The following is a 14,537-nucleotide window of genomic DNA, read 5'->3' on the forward strand; positions in this document are numbered from 1 at the left end:
AGATGAAGAAACTTAGGCCCACTAAATAATTTGCTAAACATTACCAAGTAGCAAGTGGCAGAACTTTTATTCTAAAGAAGACACCCAGGCTTTAAGATTCAAACCCTCTACTGCTACCTTTTATCCTTTTACTCAAAATGGGTAATTATTTGAGGGATTTCTGAAGAGTGATAAGAAGAGCAGTTTGGGGACAGCATAAAGGGAGCAATGTCAAAGAAGTATAACAATGACTTTCTGTATCATCCTCACTTCCTTAGACTCTGACTGTTCACCTATGCTCGACACTGTAAATATTTGAGTTGGTACTCCTTGTAATCCAGTCAGGATTACTCCTTGTAATCCAGGGAGAGACATTTACATTCATAAATTCACTCATGAACTCTACAGCCCAGTTTATCCATATGTGCTGTGTAGTACAGCCTCTAAGTTCTGTAGACACTAAGGAGTAAAAATAGGATAAGGTGGAGTTCCAGCAAATACTTCACTGAATAGAATTCTCCAAAGTTGAAGCTGTAGAAATGGTGAAGGGAGACGAATGGGGGGGGGGGTCTTATGTGCCAGGAGTTGGAACTTCCTGCTAATGATCATCAGAGCATTAAAAGAATATTAAATTGGGAAAACTTGCACAAATAGGGTAGCAATGAGCCTGTGATGAGGAGATTGTGAATAATCATAATCAAATAAATGATTCAGATTGTGGGGAGTGTTTGGAGAAGTGGGTAGAGAAGGCAAAGATTTCTAATAGGTGTTTTACAATAAATGCAAAGAGATGGAAAAGTTGTTTTCTTCTGGAACTAAAAGATTACTACAGCATCACAAGAAGTTGCAAAGAGATGGGAAGATTTGCTATCTTAAAAAATATAGACAGTGTATCAAATTTGCAAATCTATTTTGTCTTGTCCTTCCTATAATTGTATTTGAACTAGATGATCCAGTTTTATCAACTGTTTTCAAACAGGTATTTTCCTCTTTTAAAAGATAATAAAATAGAAAAATAACTGTATAGCACCAACTACTCCAGACATTTGAGGCAGCAAATTCAATTTGAATTGAGTAGAATGTTAAACAAATTACGGAAGGGCTGCCAAAACAAAGTATCCATTATCAAAATTTGAGGTTGTTCTTTTAAAACAAACAACCAAAAAAACAAAAACAAAAACAAAAACAAACAAACAAACAAAAAACAACCTAGAAAACACAGACCCCTACTGCTAGAGAAAATTTATTCACACATTTTCATCACTGATCAGTTACTTAATCCATAAGACCTGATGGAGATTTGTATTCAGTTTAAACTACTCACTGGGGAAATACAGAAGCAATACAGACACAGTGAGCAGAAATCATAGTCTTCCTGGTAGAGTTCCAGTTTAAACCTGTTCTCTCCATACAAACATCAAGTCTTACTTTATTCTCAAAAGAGACTTCTTGAATTATGTGCTATGTATAAGCATTATGGGACGGTGTGATACCCAAACAACAGAGTATATCTGGAGATATGGAAATCATTTCTGCAAAGTTTCAGTGTCTTTTCACTATTTTCAAGGTAAGAACTATTTTTTTAAAGATAAATACTCATTTTTACCAGATTCACAATGTTTTGGACTTTCTCTTTGGAATTCTCCAGCTTCATCTCACTTCACTCTTGGATCTCTAGTTTCTCTCCTCCACATGAGCTTCTTACATGTGTCATTTTCCTAAGTTCTTCAAAGACTTTGTCTTTGATATTCCCTCTGCTGAGACTATTCCACCCAGACCCAACCTACCATGATATAGAACCTCACCCCAACCATGCAATGTTTTCCTATTAAATTCTGTTCATCATCAGAACTCAATATAAATAGTAGTTTCAATGGGAAACCTACCATTACTCTGACTAGTTCATGATCCTGTTATATGTATATAACCAGAATAGTCTGTAGTTTTCATTCCTAAGATATAAGATGGTCTGCAAATACATGTGTATGTTTATTTTGTTAAAGTGTATAATTTTATTAAAATACAAACAGAAGTCAGCTCTTAAATTAGTTCACATTAATTTATCTTACAGTATTGGAGATTGAACCCAGTGGCACTCTACCACTAAACTATACCCACAGTCCCACCCCCACAGTTTTTTTTTTTCCTTGTGAGACAAAGTCTTGCTGGGTTGCCCAGGTTGGCCTCAAATTCAGTCTCTTGAGTTGCTAAAATTATAGGCATGCACTACCATGTCTGGTGCTAATTTATTCATATTTATATCCTCAACTCCTAGTACAATGTTGAATAGTACAGACATTATTATTTAATAATTGTGTTAGAATACTGAATAGATTAAGTAAATACTATTACTATGCAATCAGGGGACTATTAAGTGTAAAATGGTAGATGATACTGTCCATAATTCTGGTAAATCTCTGAGAAAGGAAACATTAGCATTGGTGGTGGTGAAGAAGTTTGTGGTAAAGGATTTAAACATTAAATGACTATGTTGAGGGGAGAATTAGAAAATCACATTTTATAGTGGGGATGGTGATTACTGGACAGAGTAAGTAAAAAGGCATAAGCTTATTTGCAGAGAATTGAGAGAGGTTGACTGTGGGAGTTGTTGTCATACCTGGAGAATGAAGTGATATAAATGATATGTTAGGAAGCTTTTTTGGACTGTAAAGATGTAGAAACAAATTAGTAGGAAACTTCTATAGATGTCAAACTGGGGAAACTAAAGTTGGAGACAAGGTCCTTGGCTAGGATAATGACAGAGATGACCTAGTGAATGTAAGAGACAATTTGGAGGAAGGAAATTTAAGACACATGTCAAATTATGTTTAGATTTGAAAACAGATAAAGAACAATTATAGGCCATATCTGCTAGTTTGTTGGTACAAACATGGTGCCACTAACAAAAGTGGAACACTATATTTATCTTGTGGGTCAGGAGGATGAAATAAATTAATACTGAGCAGATTAAATTTGAAGACACTAAAAGGCAAGAACAATGAAAAAGTGTCCTATAGGTAAAGAATTAGAAAATTTAATCATGTAAGTTGAGAAAGAAATTTCAAGAAAGAATTATATTGGGTTGAGGGATGGGGCAGGAAATTACTGCAAAACACAAATTATTTTGATGAAAATTAGAAATTCAAAAAAAAATTAGAATAGGCCAATAAGGGAATCTGTGTAAATCAGTAGTTGGCAGAAGCAAAATTTTAGGGAGTAAGGAAGGAAATAAAGGAAGCAACTCCAAACTGAAAATAAAATGAGCTGGACTGGATTGCAAGTATGAGAAAGCCACAGGAAGGTTTGGATTATTTAGGATGAAAAGGTCAATCTACACTCAGCTTTGCCAGACTTGGCACCATGTGTGACATCTGGCTAAGGACAGCTGATATATTTTATTGGTTGAAAGATGTAGTACTTAGGATCCATTCTTCTTCGGTAAATGATTCAAAAGTCATAATTGTTGGGATTATCAATTCACAGATATTTATTCATAGTTGTTGGAAAACTCAGCCTTAGTATTACTAGTTATTTCACATTTTCTAGAAGCAAACTTGTATTTTCAAAAACACTGAATAGTAAGTGATGATGCCACTATGTCAAAGAAGTTTGGTTCATGTGGGACATCCTAATACAACAATACCCACCCCCCCACACACAATTATTCTTTAAGATAAATAGGAACAGCAACACCTAATATATGGAGAGACATCTAATGACTTTCAAAACTTTCTTCTAGTAGGATATTGAGCATGGTTATAATTCAATTCAGTTACTAATTCATTCAACCATTATTTATTAAGTTATCTTTTAAATTGTATAATACTTTAGCTTTTGAAATATTTTTTGTTTAAATCATCACTATCACTGAAAGTCAAGTTGAAAATGGAACTCATGCTAAGAATTCTGCAAAAATCTATTAACTTTTCCATAAGATTCCATTATCTGTCATCTAATTCATTCTATTATATGATGCTGTTCCCAAAGTACTATTTTCTGTACTTTTCAATTATTTCCCTGTGGTTTACTACTCAAATGGTAATACAGCTCCTTGTTGCCTACCAGATAAAGGTGGAGGTTTTGAAAGTCATAATTAAGATCTCCTGCAATCTAGGGTTCCTCCTCTAAAAAATCTCTTCCCTCTAATAAAATATTCTATGTTAGATGAATGCATGTTCTTACTGTTAGATTTGTATATATGGTAAAAATTCTGGAACATCCCATTTTAATTTTTGTTAATTATTTTGATGTGTCTAAATTTCCATAAAGTCATTAAGTTCATTCTAGATTATCATATTATCAAAGTACAATGAATCAGTGACTTCAGGTGAATTATAGTTCTGAATCTTCATGAAATTCCTTATGTATCAGGCTTCTGATCTTTCTTCACTTCTGTAAAGCAAGATTTGAATGAAATTATTTATTTTTTTAATCTTATTTTTTTGGAGGGGTTCTTTTTTTGTCTTTTTTGGAACTGGGGGTCGAACCCAGGGCTTTGCGAATGCAAGGCAGACACTTTGCCACTGAGCTACATCCCAGCCCTGAATGAAATTATTTCTAAAGACTGTCCTTACTAAACATCCTATTTCTTCATGATTCTACACACTCTCTATCTGTAATGTCAATATGATAACTGCTATAATGATTCTCACATGCATAATGTAATTGATCTAATTGCTATCTTATGACATCTCTTTTGATTTTGTCTTGAACTGTCATAGTTAAATGTCACCACCATCTATTTCAAGTGTTTAGTTTCTACATGTACCAACATACTTAAAAATATGTATTGATTTTCTTTATTAGAGACTTTTGAGCAGCATTAAGTCTTGTCAAATCATTGTTTTGATACATCAAGATGCAAGAGTCTTCAAGTTAGACAATCTTAGTTTTAGAATGAAATCTCTAAATTATTTTGTAAATTTTTTCATTTTTCAGATCAGGACACAAACCAGTGTTCAAGAGGTACTTAGTGACCACCTATTTTTATAAATTTTGCTCCTCTTTTTATAGTGGATTTTTTAAAAAGTACAATTATATCTGAAATAATTCAAGATCAAATTGATCCTCACTAAGCTTTTAGTAGTGAAAGATTTTTTTCAAATTTCTTATAGAAATGAAGGAATGTAACAAGATGAAATAGTATAGAAATAAGTAGTTACAAAGAGAAATTCACTTTTATCATCTCTATACTAAAATATAAATTGTGGATTTTAAATATGTGTGACAGGAAGGATCTCAGAACTAAATAAAGAAGGGTACTTAAGAAATTATTGAAGTATTAATAATTGACAGGAGTGGTAGAGTATGAAGCATTTTAAGAGCACTGGAACCAGCCAGAGTTTCATGCCATAGCCAATGTCAAAAATTTATGCTTATAAATAAATTTAAAATTAATCTCAACTACTAAATTGTATTAGCACTGGAAAATCACAAAACATTACAAGTGACATATACAGTGGCCCATCTCACTTAAAAATAACACTCCTCACTGGGGAATAGTGGTGCACACACCTCTAATTCCAAAGATTGGAGACTGAGGCAGGAGGATTACAAGTTTGAGCCAGCCTCAGGAACTTAGTGATACTGTATCTTAAAATAAAATTAAAAAAAGGCTGGGGATGCAGCTCAGTGGTAGAGCACTCCTGGGTTCAATCCCTAATATTGAAAACAAGTGTATTTTTTTTTTGCTATGACAGATATTCATCCCCCGCCCCCAATCTCTTTAAATTTAATATCTACTTTCATAATAAGTACTGCATGAAATGAACAGCTCTAGGCTTCTAGTGCTGGACCAAGCATCTGGTAAAGTAGATTCAGCTGACTTGAAACTGCTAGAAGCTTCAATTTTCAGACTTCACAGTTCTTTGATTATTTTAGTTTTTTATGCTTTTATCACCTGTCTACAGATCTCTGACAACAATGTTCACCACAGTAACATTAAAGTACTCTGACATGAGGTGGGTGTTTTTTCCCCTACCTTTTCACATAAATCATGAAATAATAGTGAGAAGTTTAAATCTCAACTCATGCTGTGAACAAAGCTTTGAGAACTGAGTTCAGATGATCGCCTGTAGAGCTTACCAGCACAAAAGATTTTGTGGTTTTGTAATTGCAGTAGGAGATTTTAAAGCACAAGTACTGAACAATGATCTTACATCATCACTTCCTTTAGTTCTTACTGTTTAGCAATAAGACTCAATTTAAAAGACAGGGCAGAAAGGTGAAATTCTTAGGGGTAAGATGCTTGCTGTATGTCAGAGGTGTTGAATTCACTTAAAAAGACTTCTACAGAGCTCCAGCTACACAGTGGCCATTGCTCTCAATACATCAAATAGGCAGTAAGCTCTTTAATGGGATCCATAGTCCAAAACAAGAGGAAAGTACTTGGGTATGGTGTCTTTCAGAAAACCCACATTTGCTAAATAAACTATATAAAAGACCAGGCTCTGTGTAACCAAATGTGTGTGTATGTATGTGTGTGTATGTGTGCGTGCCTCATGCATGTTTCCATCAACATCAGTGTCGCCAAAAACATAGTAACTATTGCATATAAGTGCAAGAGGTGTGATGATTATGATAGTTACCATCAAGTGTGCTATGTGTGGCATCCAATGGAACTCACCCTTTCACACAACAGACTTCAGGATCAGTTCTACTGTCACATGGTGTATGTTAAGAAGTAGGATCATGATCCATCACTACTCTATCATCCCATTCTTCCATCTCAGAGACAGCCTGGTTGAGATCAGTGTGACAGTTGAGGGATATTGCCCTCCTGCAATTTTACCTCTTACAGAGAACACATAAAAAAGCAGCCTCCTCAGGCTTCTGCTGGGTTGGCAGGAAGATTGAATATGTGGTGCAGCTGTTCAAAAAACCCATCTGGAAATATTACTTGCCAAACTCCTGGGTGCAGAGAAATGATGCAGTGTGTAGAAATATGAATTCCCCTGGAAAGGGAAGATACAATACATAGCCTCTTCCATCAGGAAGGTTATGTGTGAAAGGTCTGTCACACCTAATTCATTGTCTAGGCAGCCCAGTATGACTTTGAAAATTCTTCTTATTGCATGCAGAATGATGTGGACCAAGGATTGGGGTAAATTTTCTATAAATTTTATCTCATTTCGTTTTCATGATGTTGAAATCATTCCAATTTCCTTTTTGCAATTAAAGAAACTAAGATATAATGTGATTATATAACTTTACCATAGTCACACATGATGTAAATGGTATAGCCAGTGTTTGTCTTCAGACTTTCTGAACACTCAGGCATATACATTCAGCAGATGGATAGGAACTAATTTACAAACATTGACCAAATTTATTTATTTTTACAATGTAAATGTATGATTTTTAGCATTAATAAATGTTACAGAAGATAATAGACATGTTCGATTGATGTGGTATTAAGAGATATGGGGGAATGTGACATCAAAACTTCTTTCAAATGAAGAAATCATAACACCTAACTATTATTAATTTCCTTCCTAAGTAGGCTTAGAAGGCACAGTGACATAGAGTAAGTCTCAGGATGCTCCAGGGTAAAATTATTAATTAGGTTGGTTGTTCTCAGTTTCAGGTTCTTTATATAATGCCCTCCTACTCTCCCTGTCTAGCCATCTTCCTTAGTTGAGTTGACTTGTCTTCCCAGAAAATCCTCACAACGGGAAGTTCTTTTAAAATCCCCTTAAATTTTGTGTTTTTAGAACTTTACCAACCCCTTGTTTCTCAATATGCATATGAGTCCTTGGGGCTTTCTCAAAAAGTAGATTCCTGTCTGTAAGTACAGGATGGCGCCCAGGACCCTGCCCTCTTACAAGCTGCAGAGTTATTCAGAGGCTGCTATTCCATGGGCAACACTTTTAGTATCAAGGTAACCCTAGTAATCCCTTTCTCTCTTGTGAAGGCCTCTTCATCCTGCTCCTTCATCCTGCTCCTAGAGTAGCAAATCCTCTCTAATCCTTATTCTTGGAAATCCTTTTTTTCCCCTCTGTATTTTCTGCCTCCAAAGCTTTCTCCACTATCTGAATATTATTACATTTCCTTATATTTTACTTATTTTCTGTCTTTCCTAGAAGGGCATAAGCTTCATGAGAGCACAAGTCTTCATGATTCTTGTTCACAGCCATTTCCACACCTTCTAGGACAGTTCTTACACACCATAGGTTCTCAGGGAGTGCATCTGATGATTAGTGGACCATCTAAATTGTAGGTGGAACCAGTGGCTCATTTTGAACCTCGTAGATAACATGCATAACAAAAAAACTGACACAAGTGCAAGTAAATGGAGTAGCAAAATAGCAGGAATTCTATTGTGTTGCCCTCCAGGTACCTCCTCCAGCTGCTCATTGGCTCCTAATGTAGTCCTAAACTTAGATGACTAATTAATTTTGGCAAAATAAGGCCCATATCCCTTCTACCTTTAGGTTATTTTCAAGAACTATCTTCTATATTTCAAATATTATTAATCCGATGGTAGGAAATACAGCCCAGTTTTCTATTTTAAAGTGAATTTGATATTTTCTTACTCATCTTACTCTTCTTATTCATTCTTACTCATCCTAAATTGAAATGCTTTTTATTACAAAATGTGCTATAAAGCATTTAGAAATTTGGAATATATATGCAGCAGTAAGGCAATTACATAAATTCCTGTACATTCTAGCACTTAGGACAGTGGTTCTCAACCCTATCAATGCCCCTTCTCAGGACTACTTTTTTTTTTATAATGGTTTCATTCCACTCTTGGAATGATAGTCATTGATAGAATAAAAAAAAATTAAGTATTTTTAAATATAGTGTCTTACATGTGATATGAATAGAACTACTAAAAAGGTATTTATAAAATAATAAAATTTTTAATATATAAATTCTAGCACAGTTATATCACAATTTTCACTTCCCTCACACACACACACACACACCCACATTCTCTGGAGGGTGGTACTTTCCGGGTTGAAATTTTCATATAAAAATGCTGCTAATCAAAACCAATCAACCAATAAATCTCTTGTTAGAAGTTTGCAGTCAGAAAGAAAACTTGCTGTTGTAAGACTGAGAATATACATACCATTGATGATATCCAGTTTGGTGTGTTTGTAGTGTGAGTTAATGTTATGGTTTATATATGAGGTTCCACAAAAGTTCATATGTGAGACAATGCAAGAAAGGTGGAGTGATTAGATTTTAATCAGGTACATCAACCCACTTATATGGATTAACTGGGTGGTAATTGTAGGGTGTGACTTGAGGAGGTAGGTCACTGGGGGCATGCCGTTGGGGTATATATTTTGTTCCTGGTGAGCAGAGCTCCCCCTGTTTCCTGGTGCCTTGTCTTGAGCTGCTTTCCTCTTCTGCCATAATGTTCTGTCTTATCTCCAGTTCAGAGCCGTGGAGTTTACTGTTTTGGACTGAGACCTCTGAAACCGTGAGCCAAATAAAATTTCTTCCACATGGTTCTTAGATCTTCTGGTTACAGTGATGAAAAAGCTAACTAAAGCTGTTAATTCCTCATATGTCAGTTCTGGACGACTTTGTTGACATTGTATTTTTAGTGGGCTTCAGAGGAGTAGAAGCTGTGCAAGCTTTCCTGCCTCTGAAGATTTCCCTGCCTGTGCAGCCACACTTTGCCCACTGGTAGGTATGCCTGTGTCTAGAATGAAACACTGCTGGCTACCTGGTTTTTATTCCTGAATAGGCCAAAATTTTTGGCCTTCCTCTGTTGTTTCGTTCTTTCAATATTCTCCTTTCTCCAATATAGCCACTTTGTGCTTGATGGGAAGTGGGCAGGATCTATACTGATGCTATCATAGTATCACATAGGTGAGAAGGGAAGTAAGATCAGCTGTGAAACATAGGCATACAAATTTTTCTTCATGTTTCCCACAAATTTTCTTCCTTCCCAATATATCTTTTATTTCTAATGAATTAAAAATAAGTTCCTATGCCTACAGTTTCTTTCTTTGCTTTCTCGTTCTCATTGCCATTGTAAATTAACCTGTTCTGCCCCATTTTCAATTTATTATTTTATCACATCTTTACAATGCATGTTTCTGCTTAAAGGACAGATTTTAGCTTCATTATAAAGAAAATCAATTATTTGAATGGCTCTGTCATGACAAACAAGGAGATTACTAAAGGGATTTTTACAAAAGGCCTACCAAAATCCATCTTTATGAAATTTGCTGAATCTTTGAAAATACCCCAGAAGGAAAAGGAGAAGAGGAAAATTAGTAGTAGGTGGTGATAAAAATCAGCCCCTGTGTAGGAAACCATATTCTATATCACCTATTCTAAAAATAAATCTTCCTAATCTCGTCGATGTTATTTTCTTTCATCCTTAGAACTAATGCTACACATTCTTTTTGATCAAAACGAATATTTAAAGACTTTTCAGATATATCCTTGATCTTTGTCTATGTTGTTTTCCCTCTTTTCCATGAATTTTACTTAAATTGCCTTTCCAGTTTGTGTTATCAGCATTTTAAATTTGTTTACCTGAGGATCCAGGGGTCTAGAGTTCTTGCAAATCTGAAAACAATTCCCGAGAAGATGAAAATCTAAAACTGTGATTATGCACAAAGATTAGGTTAAGAATTGAATGATGTTTTGTTCTTAGCTGATAGTCCATCTCCTAAATTTTTTCCTGCTCTTAGATCCAACATAAAGTGATAAAGACATTTTTCAACATTTCCAAAGTCAGGGTTTACTTATTCAACAGAAAAGCCTTTGAGGCTGTCAAATGCTTTATAATTTGGAAAGGATAACCCCTTTAAAATATTACTTTTCTTGTAAGAAACTACAACATATTTGCCATCAAGAAAACATGTTTTAAGGAATATGTTTTGCTTGGATGATAAGCAAGATTTACTTTAGATGAGCTGAATCAAATGTTTAAGATTTTGCAGATATAAATACATTTATTGAATTTATTGAAATAAACTCGTATGGTTTGGACATGAAGTATTCCCCACAGACTCATGTGTTGAAGGCTTCGTTGCCAATGAAACAATGTTCGTAGTTGGGGCTTTTGGGAAGTGACTGAATCACTGGGTGGTACTCTGACCTCATCCCATGGATAGGTGAATAGATTACTGGGAGGTGGGGCATAGTTGGGGGCAGTAGGTTACTGTGGCATGCCCTTTGGGACTATATCTTTTCCCTGGAACTGTCTCAGTTTCTCTCTCTCTCTCTCTCTCTCTCTCTCTCTCTCTCTCTCTCTCTCTCTCTCTCTCTCTTTCTCTCTCTCTCCTTTCTGGCTGCCTAAAAGCCTCCAGCATGCCCTTCTGCCATGGTGTTCTGCCTCACCTTGGATTAAAACAGTGGAGCTGAAAAACCATCAGCTGACACCTCTGAACCAAGATCTCTCCTCTTTTAACATGTTCTTGTCAGGTATTTTGGTTGCACTGATAAAGAACTGACTAACACAACTGTTGAAGTCACTTTAAAATGTGTGCAGAAAAACTTTATTGCTTATTCTCACACAGTATGTTGGAATTTAAAAGGAAACAGTATATCCCAAATTTTGGGCCAGAACTTTTTCTGAAACATATGTTGCTGCCCTTTGGCAGAGTATTTAACACTTTATGTAGGGGGGGAGGTACTGAGGATTGAATCCAGAGGCCCTCTACCATTGAGCCAGAAACACTGCAACCCTTTTTATTTTATTTCCAAGACAGAATCTAGCTAAGTTGAAAAGGCTGGTCTTGAACTTGCAAACCCCCTGCCTCAGCTTCCCAAATCACTGGGATTACGAGTGTGGACCACTGTGTCCAGGTTGTATTTGGCATTTCTGATAAAGTGCTTGAGTAACTTTCTGAAAGACTAAAGAGACTAAGATATCTACCAGTAATATTTTCTCATAAAATAAAGATTTATGATGAGGTTAATAATCAGTAACCAGCAATTTTTTTTTTTAAAAAGATTACTGAACCAATTTCTTTTTCTTTTATCTAACTCTTTCTTCATCTTTCCTCTTTCCTTTTTAAAATTTTCTTCTACTTACAAAATCATTTTACCTTGAAGGAATCTTTAAATTAGTTCTCTTGTTAAGATTAAAGTAAAACTTTGACATATGTTTGTAATCAATTTATGTGGAAAATTGTATTAGTAAGCTAGTCAAAATCTCAAAACTTGGCAACATTCATAGCTTGGAGTAGCTTCTAACAAAATATGTAATAAGTTTCTGCTTTTGTGGCTCATGTAAAAGTTAATATAAAGCCAACTCATTTCATTATAGGTGTCAATTTAAAAAGTTACTCTTTGAGAAATTAAAAGTTAATGCTGTCTACTTATAGAAATGTAGAATGTCATACATAAAGTAAGTAATCATACCTTTAAAAAGAACTATGCAAAACAAGCTCAAACGAATAGATTTGATCACTGTTCTATGAGAGTAAAAGTAACTCAGGCTATGAGTTTTGGCTGACTCCCAAAATGGATCTGTGGTTATCAAGAAGAGATAAATCATTCTTGAGAATACTTATATTTGCCACTTGGCCTGAAGGTTGTTTTTAATTTGGAGGATAAACATATTTTGATTTATTTTATCCTTGGGGTATGTGCTTATAATTTTAAGATAAATACTGGGAGTAAGACAATTACTTGAATCTTTCCATATGTTTGTTTAAAAGTCAATGTAGCTAATAGGCATTTGGTTCTTATTATGGGAATGTATGTAGAATATACGCTATATAGTGTATACAAGTCTATTAAATACTATCTAATATTTCTCAAACAAATACTTCATTATGTTAGATATCACAATATCAGAGCAATTCAGAAGCAAACTTTTCAGTAGAATTGTAATGTGTTAGGTTGGCAATAGAGCTTAGAGCAGTTTAGCAAACAATTTTTATTTTTAAATGCTTGGAGGCTAAGGCCTTGAACAAATATATTACAAGGAAGAAATGAGAATACATTTGGAAATCTCATTTTGAATCTCTCAAACTTCTTTGAGTTCTGTTCCTTCTTCCTTCAAAAGTATATCTCCCATTTATAAAGAATTTCCCTCATAAATTAAATGGAAACTTAAAATATATTAAGAAAATCATTTTACCTCTATAAATATAAATTTTCTGTGTAGAAAAATATGATTAATCTGATAAAACTTCAATTTGGTTTTTTGAAAACTCCTTCATCATTCTGATTCTACATTACTTGAATTCAGTTATATAAATCTAATGGAAACATAAAATAGCCCTTATTTTGAAGAAGTATTATGTACTAACTCAGTTCAAATGTTATTATTAAAACTGTTACAATAAAATAAAGAGCTGGTTTGCTTTGGGAATAAATGGTCACTGAAGAAACATGAGAAATAAAGTAGCTCTAAAAAATATCCACCTTTGTCAATCTTTGGGGTGTATTACTTTCAATAAGACTTGGGAACTTGCTTAATTTTAACCAAAATTATTCCATCACCACTTTCTCTTCTTACTGGTGCTACATCTACTTTCTTAGGCTCTTTCCCTTCCCCTATAGTCTTTGTCTCATGCAAAGTAAGCAAACTTTCTATTTACCATTCCCCTATCTAGCAAAGCTACAGTCTTCCTTAGAGCCTGTCTCTTCACAGGGGAGTGTGGATTGTAAATAGCCTCCAATTTCTGCTGTCATGAATTATTTTATTTCCTTTCACATTAACAACACCATATTTTGACACAGGCCCTCTGATTAATAATATCCATATGATTATGTTAAATCTTTAGCTTGATAATAAATACCCGTTGGAAGTTTTCTGAATCCATATTCATGTTCTGTTCTTTCAGTCAGTGAGCTTTCCAGTTGCAGGGAAATGCCAGTGTTCCCTGTCAGCTGAGTTCTGTTGAATGTGTACACTTTAGAAAGGCAGGTTTCATTTGTCCTTAACTGTTAATTCTTTTCTTCAGCATTTAATACATTACTTGTCCTTTCTACATCAAGGACTTTGAAAATATATTCAGAGCCTTGTGTTTAGGTTCCCTTAATATCATCCTTTAACAATTATAAAGATGGAATGAGGATAAGCTTATAAAAACCCTTCAAATCTCCATTCATTTGAAACTGCCAAAGCCTGAAGAGTGAGCAAGACTAGACCTAAGTGTCCTATTAGGAAGAAGGTGAATCAAGAGAGGCTGGGTCATGCAAGTGAAAGGTTGGATTCTGTCTTGGTTTAAAATCATGATAATTCGGTTCATTATTGTATTCATTTTGTTTTTAGAATTTTATTTGTCATGTTATTGAGCGTTTTGGTACCTCAAATTTTGTGCATGAGACAAATGCCTCACTCATGTTACCCTTGTTCCAGACCTGTTAAGAAGATGGTCTCCTTTTCTGATTGTTTGGTATTAAAGAGAGAATATATTTCAGTATGGAGAAGAGGGAGAACTGACAAAAGAATTGTCCAAACTGAAAAGCAAACAAATATTACAAGATCACTAATATTTTCTTCAAGACAGATATAATAAAACAATCTTTTGTGCTGACAGACTTGTAAATATGCCAGAAATTTTTCCTACATAGAGAAACTCATGCCTTTCATACCCTAAAGATAAGAATGTGAGAAGGAACAAAAT

Source organism: Marmota monax, unplaced genomic scaffold (genome assembly GCF_021218885.2).
Source record: "Marmota monax isolate L192 unplaced genomic scaffold, Marmota_monax_Labrador192_F-V1.1 WCK01_AAM20220418_F8-fsc00037, whole genome shotgun sequence".
Classification (NCBI taxonomy): domain Eukaryota; kingdom Metazoa; phylum Chordata; class Mammalia; order Rodentia; family Sciuridae; genus Marmota; species Marmota monax.